The sequence below is a fragment of the Canis lupus genome, chromosome 17 (genome assembly GCF_003254725.2).
Source record: "Canis lupus dingo isolate Sandy chromosome 17, ASM325472v2, whole genome shotgun sequence".
In the NCBI taxonomy this organism is placed as follows: Eukaryota; Metazoa; Chordata; class Mammalia; order Carnivora; family Canidae; genus Canis; species Canis lupus.
Genome location: NC_064259.1, coordinates 19,358,839 through 19,374,105, shown reverse-complemented (window position 1 = coordinate 19,374,105; position 15,267 = coordinate 19,358,839). Strand labels below are relative to the sequence as shown.

Here is a 15,267-nt window from a genome sequence, read left to right as displayed (position 1 = left end):
TGTGAGGCTGCCACTCTCTTGTAAAGACTTGAGCCAAATATTTTTTTCAGCAGACCAGGCATTTGGTTTTCAAATGTTTGGTTGGTTTGTTTGCTTGCTTGCTTGTTTCTCTAAAGATTTTACTTATTCATGAGAGACACTGAGAGAGACACAGAGACATAGACAGAGGGAGAAGCAGGATCTCTGCAGGGAACCCGATGTGGGACTCAATCTCAGGACCCTGGGATCATGACCTGAGCAGAAGGTGGATGCTCAGCCACTGAGCCACCCAGGCATCCCTAAAATATTTTTAAATCAAATGGGATCCTAGTGGCTAATCATTCATTTTAGCATAAAAAGAATCCTTGGAGGCCTGAAGCTTCTGATTTATCATACCAGCCTTGCTGCCCATAATGCAAATCAAGTCCCTGTACCACTAGCAATCAAGTGTCACCATTTGGTCTTTGCTGAGCCAGGATCTGTTCACAATAATTGAAATAAAGGAGGGGAGGATGTGAGAGGGTCCATTTCAGTTGTAGCATATCACAGCCATTCCTGGCCTACTTAGAATAGCTGCTAAAGCACTCTCAAAGATTCCCTTCATGAGCATTTTCTGGGCCACCTTGGGAACATAGAGGATATGAAAAATGCCTTCTGATATTTATACTTTTCGGTGTCTTTGAATCTCTTCCTCAATATTATACCACATTGTATCTCAGCTTCACTTAGCATTGTTCTCTACTGTGACTAGGATTTAGGCAACCCACCAAGAAAATAGGTAGAAACACTTCCAACTACTCAAATTAGTATGTTAGGTTCAAATTTCTAGAAAATATATCCATGTCTCTACATTCAGCCTGAATCAAAATGTTGGTTTTCTTCCTTAAAAAAAAAATCTATTCCTCTTTGTGTTTTCCCCCGTATTCATATAAATTAACAAAAGTTTGTGTGTGTGTGTGTGTGTACTTGACCACAGTGGGTTCTAATCATTAACTCCTAGATTGTACTTTATAATTGGCCTCCCTGGGCATGCTGGTACCTAATTCTAGTTATGTTTGGAAATAATGAGGAGTGAAGGGGGTAGAGTAGGGAAGGATAATTGGTTTCTCTTTGCAAGTTAACTCCCTTAGATACATCTTGATGTAAAACAACAATAGACTCATTAGATATTGGAGCAGATCTTGTTTGGACTGGTGGAGGAGGTTCAGTGTGAGGTTTAGGGGAACATGGTCTTCTGAGTTCCTCAGGTTTTTGCATATATTGCCATTCTAGTGCTTGAGGTACACCACTTTCCTAATCAATGCCCTGGACTTTGATATAAGAGATCTAGTGAGGCTGTGAATTCAGCTGAATTTGTAATTCAACAAGTCAGGGACTTTAGCTTTGAGTTATCTCTGTCCTGTGGCTGTAGGAAACGAATTTCTTTTTCATGCAATCTTAGACAATTTGTATGACAATCTGAGAACTTAAGGATTTGAGCTTGTGACTTATTTTCTTCTAAGCAAATTCAATCCAACAGAAGAAGTTATACCATTCTGTAGTCCTTTCATCCCTTTCAACATTCTTGCAGTTTGGCAGGAGCAAATAGTTGGTTCTAATAAACAGAAATCAGGGGCATTATTTATCTTTTTAATTTTTTCCAACCATTGTATATCATGATATTTACTATTGATTATCATGATAATGATATTTACTGCCCTTGGTCTTAAATAACTAAGCGGTGGATTCTCTCTTCCACCCGTTTCCCCAAGATTCTGTTGCTGGCAACCATCTCCCAGCACCAGTTTCTCCCTACTAGTCAAGGTTCGTCCACATAACATAAACCAACTCTGGCTAGCTTAAGCAGCAAAGGAATTCATTAGAATAGTATAGAGTCAACAAGGAAGCCAAAAATCCAAATCCAGCCAGGAACCAAGAGAGATTGGGTATCCAAATACCATCAAGATCATGTCATCAAAATAAGGCCATCATCACTGACACCACCACCACTGGCTACTTGCTGCTGCCACTTTTGGTGTCTCTGACAAAGGATCCCCATCCTCTGCATGTTCTTTCAAACCCAATACTGCAGTAATACAGAACTCCCACCTTCTTATCTTCACAATATTCAAAGTCCTGTACAGTAGCATCTGTTTCACTGATTGCAGACCACATGCTAATACCTTTGGTGGAGAACAAGGAGAGCTGTTTTTCTTGGTTTCCATAGTGAGAGGTGGAGCCTTGTCTCCTATATATGTTGGATCTTTACATGAGAAGAGTGGATGCTAGGTGGTCCCATTCCACTACCCCATCCCTGAAAAAGTCTAATGGTCTTTAAACTGAAACGATTAGAACAAACAGCAAATAGACAAAAGCTAAGGTAGGTGAAAGTAATTTATTAGAATTAATTATTTTAACAAGTGAAAATCTCCATACCTAGGTAAATTTCTAAGATGCTAAGAAGTCTTGGGAAAAATATTGCAAAGTAACTATCAATAAGCCTTAAAAATTCATGAGAAACTAGAGAGGAATTGAAATTGAATTGACCTTGTAGGAAGGAAAACTGTGGGTTCTGCTAATTACCAGCTTCGTGTTGAATGCTGAGAATTAATACAATCACTTGGTTAAACAGGGTTGCTTGCTGTGAATACCTAGAAAATGATTAAATGAACACTTGGAGCCAATATGAATTTATTAAGGACCAGTCATAGTAACCATCTTTATTTTCTTTTTGAATCAATCATCAACCAATCAATCAATCCATTAGCCCATTAATTAATTGGTTTTTGACTATTGGTAGAAAATGAGAATGTTATGGGTACTGTGTCTTTAAAAAGTTAAAAATACCATTATTTGCTTTTACTATAAAAAGAAACCATGGTAATTATGGAAAAGTAGATAGAATTTTCTAGTGAAATGAACTCTATTATCCATGCTTCCTCCCCACTGAAGTTACATTAAAAGAATAAGAAATATAAGAATCCACAAAGAAAAAGAGACTAAGAGAAGAGAGAAAAGGATCATAGAGGACAGCACATCTTTGGAAGATGGAAAATAAGTGGATGCATGGAACTGATTTGGCAGCACATACAGAGTAGAAAGCAAGTGCCTACAAAGAAGATGCCAATGAAAACAAGGCAATTTGGATAACCGAACTCCAGGAATTCTCAGGAATCAAAGGCAGTAAGAACCAGATGTAGAAGTGGAGCTGAAAACAGGAGAATTGGATACAACTCCTGTCCACTTACATTTCTGATCATATTTTTGCGAGTTGCTTTTAAATAGGAACTGAAAGCAAAAGATACTCAGATGCTTAACAAAAAGATCTAACATGAAAGAGAACAAAATACAAAACAAACAGTAAAAAGGACTTGCAGGAATTAGAGGCAATACTGGTAGTAGGAGAAACCTTTACATGTAACATCACCAGAGAGGGAAGAAAAGATATTACATCAATGAAAGATGGCTTTTATTTTATTGTAGAGACTTATCTGTTTATTGTACAGGGCAAGGGGTAACCAAGTGAATAGATCTTCCATTAACACGGACACTCTGGATTTTTTGTTTGTTTTATATACTAGAATTTTAAAAATGGTTTAACAAAATGTTAAAGGGCTCTAGACTGAGTTTCAAAAATTAATCTTTAAATTTATTTGTTATTGAAGTATACTCAACACACCATGTTACATTAGTTTCAGATGTACAATATAGTGATTCCACAACTCTATACATTATGCTATGCTTGCCACAGTTGTAGCTTCCTTCTGTTACCATACTTTCTGTTCAAGCAACAGAAAGTAATACTAGATAACTTAAACAAAAATGCAATTCATTATAAGGTTATGGGTATCTCACCAAATCAAAGACATAGGTGAAAAATCGGAATCAGAAAGGGCTGGAGCCAGGGCAGCTCTGGGTTCCTGGCAGCAGGAATGTTGGATCAACCAGTTGGATGAAGGCATGACTGCTGTGATGCATGTTTCAACTTTTTGTTTTTAAAGTGCTGGGAGGGAGAGGAGCCTACTTGTCCTAGGTTGGGTCAAGGGTACACTCTCTGGCTAGGGAAGCAAAAGGTCCATTATTAGATAGTTTCACTAAACATACATCAGTAGAAAAGGGAAGTCTCCCCCCTGGAATGTCAGAGTAATATTATCAGGAGAGGGAATAAAACCCAGGGAACAAACCCAGCAAATTTCTATAATATCAATGGCTAAAGATAAGTTTGGAAACAATGAATCTGCAAAATTTTTATTTTTTTGCAATGACAAAGAATAGTCCATTGGAAGTATATGCAAAAATGTATTCAATCAATTACCTCTCATGGGACATTAAGATTGTTTTCTATTTTTTGCTTTTATAAATAGTACCTTGACAAACATCTTTAGACCCCAGCTTTTGCAGGCATCTTTATTGAAAAGTGGTCGTCTAGAATCCTTGTGGACGAGATGAAAATTTCTAGGCTGGATGACTTCATATGAAGAATGCTGCTGATCCATTGATGTTGACTTGCAGAGACTTTACTAAAGTTCTGTGGACTTTGCCCTTGGCCTCTTTTTGTTCTACAACTTTATGGATGATTTAGATATGCCATTAAAAAATGTGCTTAACAAATATGTAGATGCCATAGATGTAATAATAATAATAAATATGGTAGAATATCATCAAACTTCAGAATGAAGGGCGGTCCGGGTGGCTCAGCGGTTTGGCGCCGCCTTTGGCCCAGGGGTGATCCTGGAGTCCTGATTCAAGTCCCACATGAGGCTACCTGCACAGAGCCTGCTTCTCCCTCTGCCTGTGTCTTTGCCTCTCTCTCTCTCTCTTTCTTTCTCTCTCTCTCTCTCTGTGATCTCAAGAATAAATAAAATCTTAAAAAAAAAAAAAAAAGAAAAAGAAAAAGAGAAATCAGTCACCTACTGACCCAGCTCACTATCAGTCAAATAAGGGTCTGGTGATCTTTACCAAACTTCAGAATGATCCTTATGAGCTGAAATACCAGGTCTAAGCCAACAAAATTAAAACTAACAGGAAGAAATGTTAAAGTTCTGCTTTTTTTTTTTTTTAATAAAAATCAATTGTTCAGAGACAGGAAGGGTAAATGCCATTTGGACAGAAATTCACACAAAAAGATCTGAAGATTTTATTAAATGCAAAGTCAGTATGGCTCAACAGAATGATAATCAAAGCCAGTGTGATCTTAGAATGTATTAAAATAAGTAAAATATCTAGAACTTGGATGCTAGCCTCCCATATCTTTTGCTCTGGTCAGACTGGAGTGTTGGGTTTTAATTTTGACTGATTATACTTTTAAAAAGAGTAACAAACTGGAGTGCATGCAAGGAATGGCATCCAGTGGGTATAATGATAACTTACTGAGTGCTTACTATATGCCAAGCACCATGCCAAAGACATTAAAAAAAAAAAAAACACATGAAAGAGGTATAATTTTACAGATAGGGAAACTGAGTCATAGGATGCTCAATAACTTGCTCAAGGTCACACAGCTAGTAAGTTAAAAATCAGAGACTGGAACTCGTGAGTCCAACCCGGGAGATTGCTGTCACCCATCTCATCACACACACTGCTATTTTGTGAAGCAAAACAGGTAACTCCACCACGTAAGTGTGATTTGAGGGACTCTGAGCACATTGTCTGTAGTGAAATATCTCACTGGCTAGCTGGACCACACAAACAGGCACATTATGCACTTGCTCTTTATATCTAAACCCAGAAATCTTAATACTTTGCAGATTGAAAGTCAGCTAAAAAAAGATTTTGATAAAAGGAAGAATTGTTCAAGGGTGCTAGATAGTGGAATTCATTCACTCAACAGCTAGTTGAGTGCTACATCGAGAACTACAATGTACTTGGCAGTGTGGTAGGCCTGATAACATAATGATGAAAAAGACTAATGTTTTTCTGCTCTGGCAGAGTTCACCTTCAATGGAGGGTTGAAAAATACAGTTGATCCTTGAACAGCACAGGTTTGAACTGTGCGGATCCACTTACATGTGGATATTTTTCAATAATTACAGTATGGTACTGTAAATATCTTTTCTCTTCCTTATGATTTTCTTAGTAACATTTTCTTTTCTCTAGTTTGCTTTAATGTAGGTATACAGTATATAATACATATACAAAACATGTTAATCAAATGTTTGTGTTACCAGTAAGGCTTCTGGAAAACAGTAGGCTATTTGTAGTTAAGTTTTGGGGAGTCAAAAGTTATATGTGGATTTTCCACTGTGTGGGGGTCGGCGCCTCTAACCTCTGCATTGTTCAAGGGCTGCTATAATGAAATCAGTGATGGTAATAAGTGTAGTTGGTGAATTAGGAAGGAAGGAGAACCATGGAAACCTTCCTCAGTCTAGAGGGGTAGGAGTTTAGGGGTAGGGTGCATTTCCTTGGGAAGTGAAGGCCACGTTAAAACTTGAAGGGTAAGTTCAACTTTACCCAAAGGAGGAGATGGAGAGAAGGAAGAGAGTTTTCTGGGCAAGGTTCAGATAATTCCAGTAAGAGGTGGGGATGGCCAAGGTATGGGCTGTAGGGTGAAGAGAGGATGGATTTTTCCAGAGAGTGGTATGCATACTATTTGATCAGTACCTGAGATTATCACATGTGCTCCACAGATATGTATATCATACTAATTATGTGCTTATTTTAATATATATTAGAAATATATAAAACTAGCATATCAAACTTGATTTCCTGGATGGTATTATTTAAGATGAAACTAGATACTTACATTTTAAAAAGAAAGTCAGTTATAAATATTAAGCAAATAATGGTACTGGTGGCAGAAAGCTCTTTATGGGTGGGGAGCAGAGCTGCAGAATTGCTGAGGGCACCACGTTGCCTAGGGTCAGCCCTGCCAGTAACAACCGTGTCCTGCCCCTCCCTTGACCCACCCTTGGACTCTTTCTGTACACAATGTTTGCCCTGAGTCTTAGCCTCCTTTGTTTTATTCTTGAAATTTCTCACTCTGCCTGTGTGTGAACAGCTCTCTCTCGCCATGTCCTCAATATAGGCATTCCCTGACTTAGGATGATTCAACTTATGATTTTTCGACTTTACAATGGTGCGAAAGTGATGTGCATTCAGTTGAAACTGTACTTTGAATTTTGAATTTAGATATTTTCCCTGGGCTGGCGATATACAGGATGAACCTCTCTCATGACGCCTGGCAGTGAGCACAGCACCCAGTCAGCCACACGACCATGAGGGTGAACCATCCACACACTGACAGCCCTTCTGCACTTATATGACCATTCTTTTCCTTGTTTTCAGTGCAATCTTCAATAAATTACATGAGATAGCCAACACTTGAGCATAAAATAGGCTCTGCCTTAGATAATTTGGCCCAACTCTAGGCTAATGGAACTGTTCTAAGCACATGGAAAGTGGGTGACATTGTGTAGGTTAAGTGTATGAAATGCATTTTTGACTTACAGTATTTTCAACTTAACAAGGGATTTCTCAAGATGTAGCCCCATTGTAAATTGAGGAAGATCATAATCAGCTTTTGCAGCTCCCTAATTCAGGCTATTGATAAGCCTTTCAGAGCTCTTAAAAGAGCTTTTTCAAACAAACATATATCCTTTTATCTTAAAGTTTTAGAGCATGCCTTCTTTGAAACACAGTGGTGGACAATTTCCATGTTCCTTCTCTTCCTCTCTGCCATGCCCATACCCAAACCACCATGTTCCTTAGCCTCTCCAGCTTCATGTGGATTCTCATCCTGGGTCATATTATAATTTTTTAAAGATTGTATTTATCTCTTCATGAGAGATACAGAGAGAGGCAAAGGCATAGGCAGAGGGAAAAGCAGGCTCCCTCCGAGGAGCCTGACGTGGGACTCAAGGCCAGGACCCCAGTATCATGCCCTAAGCCAGAGGCAGACCTCAACCACTGAGACACCCACGCATCCCCTAGGCTGTATTATTTACACTTCAGCAGAATCAGAGTGGAGAGCTCAGTTCTAGTGTGACGACCCACCACGGTCCAAGCGCCCACAGCCGAGCAGAATGACCGTGTCTGCGATTATGGCTCAGCAGCCCTGTAGCACCTGCCTCCTCATAGCTGCTGGGGGCCAAGCACTTATCCAGACATCACGGCTCCCTGTTGCGACAAGGACTATGCCAGAGCGACTGTCACACAGGTATGATGCACAGTAGAGAATATGGGGACAGGCAACACACACACATACTGAGTTCAGCCAGAAACAACCATAACGATAATCTTCTATGTGGAGCTGGGATCTGTCTCACACCTCTAGCCCCAAGCCAGGGAAGCATACTATGCCTGGTTCAGGCCCAGGATAATGGAAGGGAGACAACTGTGTCATCACAGTGATCTGGAACTAGCCTGGCTAAGTCAAAGAAACATACCATCCTTGCTCATGCCTCCCTGTGACCCACAGGCAGCTCTGGGAATAAGAAGTTCTGCTCCCTGACCACATGGTGTAAGGGACAGCCAGAGATTTAATTCTAGGATATCACAACGATCATTTTGGAACAAATAGTGAAGTGGAAAAACAGAGTGCTGATAGAAATGCCCCTGGGGACTGACAGTCCCATGGAGGAGACCGTGTTCCCAGGATATCCCCGGCCCCACTTCAACTTTGAGTCAAAGCTATTTTCTCTTCCTGTTCTGAGACCAGAGGATTCAGGTGTTAGGAATTGCAGGGTGATAAGGAGGTCTCCAAGGGCAATAGAAATCATTGGAAAAGCATCTGTGAGCAACTCCTGTTCCAGTTTCTTCCTAATGTCTATGAATAGATCATATTAAATAATGTAACTGAACGAAGTTTAAAAAAGAAAGACCACAGAATGTGAAAATGATTTATGACAAATATAACTCGTGGGAGCTTACATTCCTAAAACATCTAGATCTAATAAAAATTTTTATGGCTAATCTTTAGCTTCTCTGTGGCAACTGGTCAGAGTGTAAAAGGATAAGTATAGACAATTTTATATGCAGGAAAATAGAAACTATGGCCTAAGCCTCTGATAGAAATTAGATAAATACAAATCAAACAGCTTAGATATTTATATATATATATATTTAAATATTATATACTTACAAGTCTAGCAAAAATGAAATAATAAAAGCCAGCATCATTGAGTAAAGAATTCAAAGGAAAAAAAACTTGCACAATGATACATTCACAGCATTACTTATGATGCCAAAAATAATTTAGGAACAATCTCTGCACAATAATCCCTGGGGACGCTTGGGTGGCTCAGTGGTTGGGCCTCTGCTTTTGGCTCAGGTCTTGATCTTGGGGTCCTGAGATCCAAGTTCCACATCAGGCTCCTTGTGGGGAGCCTGCTCCTCCTTCTGCCCATGTCTCCGCCTTTCTCTGTGTCTCTCATGAATAAATAAATAAAATCTTTTTTTTAAAAAGAAACAATCCTTAAAGCTGTCACAGTAAAGATAATTGAGTGAACTGTGGCATAATCAATAAAATGGAATATTATATAGCCATTAAAAGTAATAAGCATGATGGTCATAGAAATGTACATATTCAGAAAATTGCAGAAATACAGGGAGTGTGTTAGGCAACAATTTCAGAAGAATGTACATATTCAAATGAGGGTTAGAAGCGATTTCAGAGAGACATACTTGGTTTATGGAATTTCCTTTTCTGTGAAGTGCATAATCAAAATATATGCATTTATAGACATACAGCGCATGAAAGAGGGGATGGAGAGTAATTTCTTCTTTCCCCTTGCTTCCCAGGGAAGCCATGAAAACGAATTAAGTGGTTTGAACTGCTTGGCTCAAAAGTATTATATGCTTAGATGAGTGAATGGTTCAGGTTCTTCCTTGGAAATAGTAAACAATATCCATCTGTCAACTGTTAGGATGTTTTTAAATTAATTTAATGACATTAGAAAGTGCTCATATGTTGGCAAATTGAACTCCAATTAAAAAAAAAAAAAGAAAAAAGAAAGTGCTCATGATTAATGCTGAGGGGGTTTTTGGAAGTTCTAGAATGCATTCCCCTACATGTCTCACCCACTCCTCTCTCTCACATTCACACACACACACACACACACACACACATACACAGTACATTAAAATTAAACTTTATTATTTGGCATTACTAAGAAAGGAGGAGAAGGAATCTCCAAAGTAGTTACCATATGGGTTCCCACAACTCTTCTATTTAATTCATTTCCTTACTCCCTTCAATTTGTTGTCCCCAAGTATACGCACTTGCTATACTCACACCTCCTACCAATCCCACCACCACTATCCAGAAGCAGTGATAGAGTATCATAAACTGAGATATTCTATTTCTTCCCCTTGTCTTTTATTTATCCCGATATTCTCTTGTATTGGATTGATAATGTAACAGGCCAGCCTTATATCAGAATAAGAAATGAGCCACGAGTTGTCGCATCATTTGGAAAAAATCTTATATGAAAACAGTGAATCTTTTCATTATATAAGGAGATATGAATAGTGATAAAGAAACATTTAAATATTTCATTTTCATATATGTTAATATTTTAATATTTCACTTCTTTCATTCTTGAAGATAGAATGTGTTTCATCCTAGGAAAATTCCCAAATGACCTCCCATGCTTGTAAAATTCTGAAAAAGACTTTGCAGGATGGTGATTTGTCCTGTGCCCCCACAAGACAGTGCCCACAATGTGTTAAGTTTAAAAAAAAATCAAAGAAATAATGCATATGATTCAGTTAAAAATAAAAATACAACAATAAGTATATAAGACATCAGCTAGGCAACATGCACACGTGTGCGTTCCTGACCATTCAGAAAAAGAAATTTAATAGTGGCTGTCAGTGAAATGGTGTAACTGTGGACAATTTAAATGTTCTTCTACATAATTTCCCCCAATTTTCCACATTTCCTATGATAAGCGTTTGGTAGCTTTGTAACAAAGAAAAAATCAGAAGAGCTATCAATGGAAAGCGATTCTGAGTGTCTGGGGAGAAGCTCTGCCATGAAGTCAGGGAGCAGATGCAGGCAGGAGCCACGGTCAGGAGCTGGCAGCTACGGCAGCTCCACTTCAGGAGAAATGTGAGAGAGAACTGTATCTAGTCAAGGACAGGCTGTCAAGGGAGGGTGGCCAAGAGGGCTGGAGAAATAAATCAGACCTGAGAGAACAAAATGGCAGATGTGACAAAATTTCACTAATGCTTAGCTCAGATGGCTCTGAGTAACATCAATATGGAAGGAGAAGTACAACTCTGCACTCGCAGAAGGTTACAAAGGACCACAAGGGATGTCTGGTTCAATCTCCATTTCAGAAAAGAGTCCCAGAAGGGTTAACTTCATCCATTCATAGCTGCTTTGTGGCAGAGCCAGGATTAGAACCCAGGGTCCTGAGGCCCCAAAATACTGATTTTCCTGGGAGGTCTGTGTTTCTTTTGATTCCAACCTTCCTCCCCAAACTCACTGCCACTGTCTTGGATCAAGCTTTCATTAGGTTTTCTGCTTCCCCTCCTTTTTATTCTTTCTCATTGTGTTAAACCTACAAAAACCATGAAAGAATAGCACAAGAGCTCTTGTATCCTTCACTTAAACATAAATTATTAACATTTTGCCATATTGCACTCTCCTTCTCACTCCCCCCCTTATAGGACATAGATATGAAAGAGCACCCATACATATCACACATATGTCACATAGGCCAAAGCATCTGTATAAAACATATGTGTACATATATACAATTACACATTTGATAGAGCCATTTGAAACTAGGGTGGAGATATCAAGACACTTCACTTCTCAGTTCTGCAGCATCACCTGAGAGTGATGACATTCTCCTATGTAGGAATGATGTCTCATTACCACACTAAGAAAACTATTTTCTAATATTTAGTTCATATTCAAATTTCCCCAGTTGTCCCCAAAATGTCTTTTATAGCTGTTTCAAGTTTTTGATCAGAGATTTCATTAAGTGTTACCTATGTCTGTGATTGCTGGGTCTCCTTAACCTCTTTTGATTTAGAACATGGCCTTGCATTTTGTATTTCTGTTTTCCATACACTACATTTTTAAAGAGTTCTAGCCATTTTCCTTAGAAAATCTCCCACATAATGGAATATTACTCAGCCATTAGAAATGACGAATACCCACCATTTGCTTCGATGTGGATGGAACTGGAGGGTATTACGCTAAATGAGGTAAGTCAATCGGAGAAGGACAAACCTTATATGGTTTCACTCATACTTGGAATATAAGCAATAGTTAAAAGGATTATAGGGGAAAGGAGGGAAAATGAGTGGGAAAAATTAGAGAGGGTGACAAAACATGAGAGACTCCTAACACTGCGAAATGAACAAGGGGTAATGGAAGGGGAGGCGGGTGGGGGGATTGGGTGACTGGGCACTGAAGGGGGACTTGACGGGATGAGCACTGAGTGTTATACTATAAGTTGGCAGATAGAACTCCAATAAAAAAAAAAGAACTCCAATAAAAAATTTATTACATATAATATATTAAATATATGGGATCCCTGGGTGGCGCAGCGGTTTGGCGCCTGCCTTTGGCCCAGGGCGCCATCCTGGAGACCCGGGATCGAATCCCACGTCGGGCTCCTGGTGCATGGAGCCTGCTTCTCCCTCTGCCTGTGTCTCTGCCTCTCTCTCTCTCTCTCTGTGTGACTATCATAAATAAATAAAAATTTTTAAAAAATATATAAAATATATTAATAATATTATATTATAATATACATATAATCATTATATTATATTAATAATTATATATTATAACAATATTATATTAATATATAATATATTAATAAAATATATTATTTTATATATAAAGAAAGTCTCCCACATTCTGGGCTTGTCTGTTTCTTCATGATTAAATTCAGGTTACACATCTTTGGAATGAATACTATATAAGCGATATTTTGTGTCTCTTACTGCATCACAGCAGAAGGCGCAGAACATCGGATTGTTCATTGTGCTAAGCTTGGCCTCAAGGTTTAAGGGATGGCCAGCAGATCTTTCCACTGGAAAGGCACGGATTCTCCTTTGCAATTAGTAATCCAGGAAGTGATTCTTTAAGATCCTAGCGTCAGTGGATAATCACAACCCTTGCTTGAATTGGGATTGCAAAATACTGATTTTGCTACCTCTTCTATTTTATTAGCTCCTATTTTATTCTCTGTAAAGAAGTCCTCCCCATGTCTTACATGCTCTCCCACGGCAGTGTTCTGACTACTTTTCCTGCCTCCAGTCTGGCTCACTCCGCTCCATCTGCTGCCAGGAGCAGCATGCTCAATTGCAAATCTGGACACATCCATGCCCTGTTTAGAATCCTTCAGGGATAAACTCAAATCTGTGAGTTTGGTGCAGGGCTCTGTGATCTATCTCCAGCCTACCTCTTGAGCTTCATCACTCCTTGAACTCCTTGTGTGCACTACTCAAGTTATCTACACTTCTTCAGACACAGTACTCTACTTCGCGCCCCTGTTCCCCTGGATGCACTAGTCCATCTGCCTGCAAGACTTTTCCCCATTCTCCAACATCATCTGACTCCCACTTGTTTTTCAAGCGTTGGCTCATCCATCTGCTACTCTGACACTGACCCTAGAGTTAAATAGGTGCCTTTTTTTTGGGGGGGGGGTGTCTCATGGCACCTGTGCCAACGCCTATCATTACATTTGTGGCCCTACATTGAAAATGTTTCCTGGTTTGCTTGCCTTTATCAACTGATTGTAAGGTCCTTGTGAGAAGAAATTTGTCTTTTACCTCTATATGAAAGAAATCTAGCATGTCTGGTGTTAAGTAAGCGCTCAGAAAATAGTTTCTGATAAAATAATTCATGTTTCCTCAAATTATTAAATAATGTGATCAGCTTCAGAACAACTAGATTATATGCTATTTAAGGACAAAAAGCATGTCTTATAAATCTCTGTATTGTTCACATGTCCCACCCAATTCCTTGCTAATTTGTGTGGGTTTTTTTTAAGATTTTATTTATTTATTCATGAGAGATACACAGAGAAAGGCAGAGACGTAGGCAGAGGGAGAAGCAGATTCCATGCAGGGAGCCTGATGTGGGACTCGATCCCGGGGCCATGGGATCACGCCCTGAGCCAAAGGCAGACACTCAACCGCTGAGCCACCTAGGCGTTTCTTCCTTGCTGATTTGGATTAGCTCTTCAGCAAGTAGGTTGACATTTATAAAAGTGTATAGATACATTGCTTTCTACCTGCCTGGTACCTTTTCCTTTTGAGAATTGTTCCTTTTCTGTTTAACAGGATGGCCAATCTCTGGCCTGGTCTTCCCACACATGGTGGGCACATTATGTGAGCTAGCCATTAAAGGATTTCATCCCACTGACTGCAAAGATTGGTTCTCTTGGCCCAAGCCAAATCTATCAGAGTCATCCCTGGGACCTTTGAAGGAGCTAGCAAGGAAGTCATGAAGGGAAAACAACGTAATGGCTACTGCTGCCAGAGGTCATCTTTGCTACAGGTGAGGAGAACCTACCAGGGCAAACTAGTCAACAATGGGAAGACAGAACTAATGACTTTATTTAAACCTCTAACCCCAGTCACAACTGAAGTCATGTTTAGGACTACCTGGTACATGAGTCAACAAATCTCTTCCTTCTTGCCTTTTTAAAAAAAAAAAAAGATTTTATTTATTTATTCATGATACACACACAGAGAGAGAGAGGAGAGAGAGAGAAAGAGAGAGGCAGAAACACAGGCAGAGGGAGAAGCAGGCTCCATGCAGGGAGCCGGATGAGAGACTTGATCCCAGGTCTCCAGGATCACGTCCTGGCGCCAAACCACTGAGCCACCCAGGGATCCCCTCCTTCTTGCCTTTTATTTTTTATTTTATTTTATTTTTTTAAGATTTTATTATTTTATTTATTCATGAGAGGCACAGAGAGAGAGGCAGAGACACACAGAGAGAGAGAGAGAGAGAGAGAGAGACAGGCTCCATGTAGGGAGCCCAATGCGGGACTCCCCATGTCTTACATAATGGGACTCCAGGACCACCCTGGGCCGGAGGCAGGCACTAAACCGCTGAGTGACCCAGGGATCCCCATCCTTCTTGCCTTTTAAGTTGACAAAATTCTGACAAATATACAAGATCTGATTCCATGACATTCCACATTTGGTCAAGCAGGTAAAGTGAGATGAAGAATGAGAATTTAGCCTTCATTTAGTCCTTTCTTGATTTGGAGAAACCAGGTAAGGTGCTATTTTAGTGAGGTTTCTCCAGAGGGGAAAAACCCACTAGGATATATAGTTACATATAAAAGATTTGTTGTAGAAATTGGCTTATGGGAAGTCCTACAATCTACTATA

General features: G+C 39.4%; 1 long non-coding RNA gene across 1 annotated transcript; it reads left to right on the top strand.

Annotated features, from left to right (window-relative positions):
* Positions 1 to 1,749: 1,749 nt before the first annotated feature.
* On the top strand, positions 1,750 to 4,498 carry LOC112664695 (uncharacterized). The gene is made up of 2 exons (XR_003139897.3): positions 1,750 to 2,338; positions 4,323 to 4,498. It is a non-coding gene; the product is annotated as an uncharacterized LOC112664695 (long non-coding RNA).
* Positions 4,499 to 15,267: the final 10,769 nt, after the last annotated feature.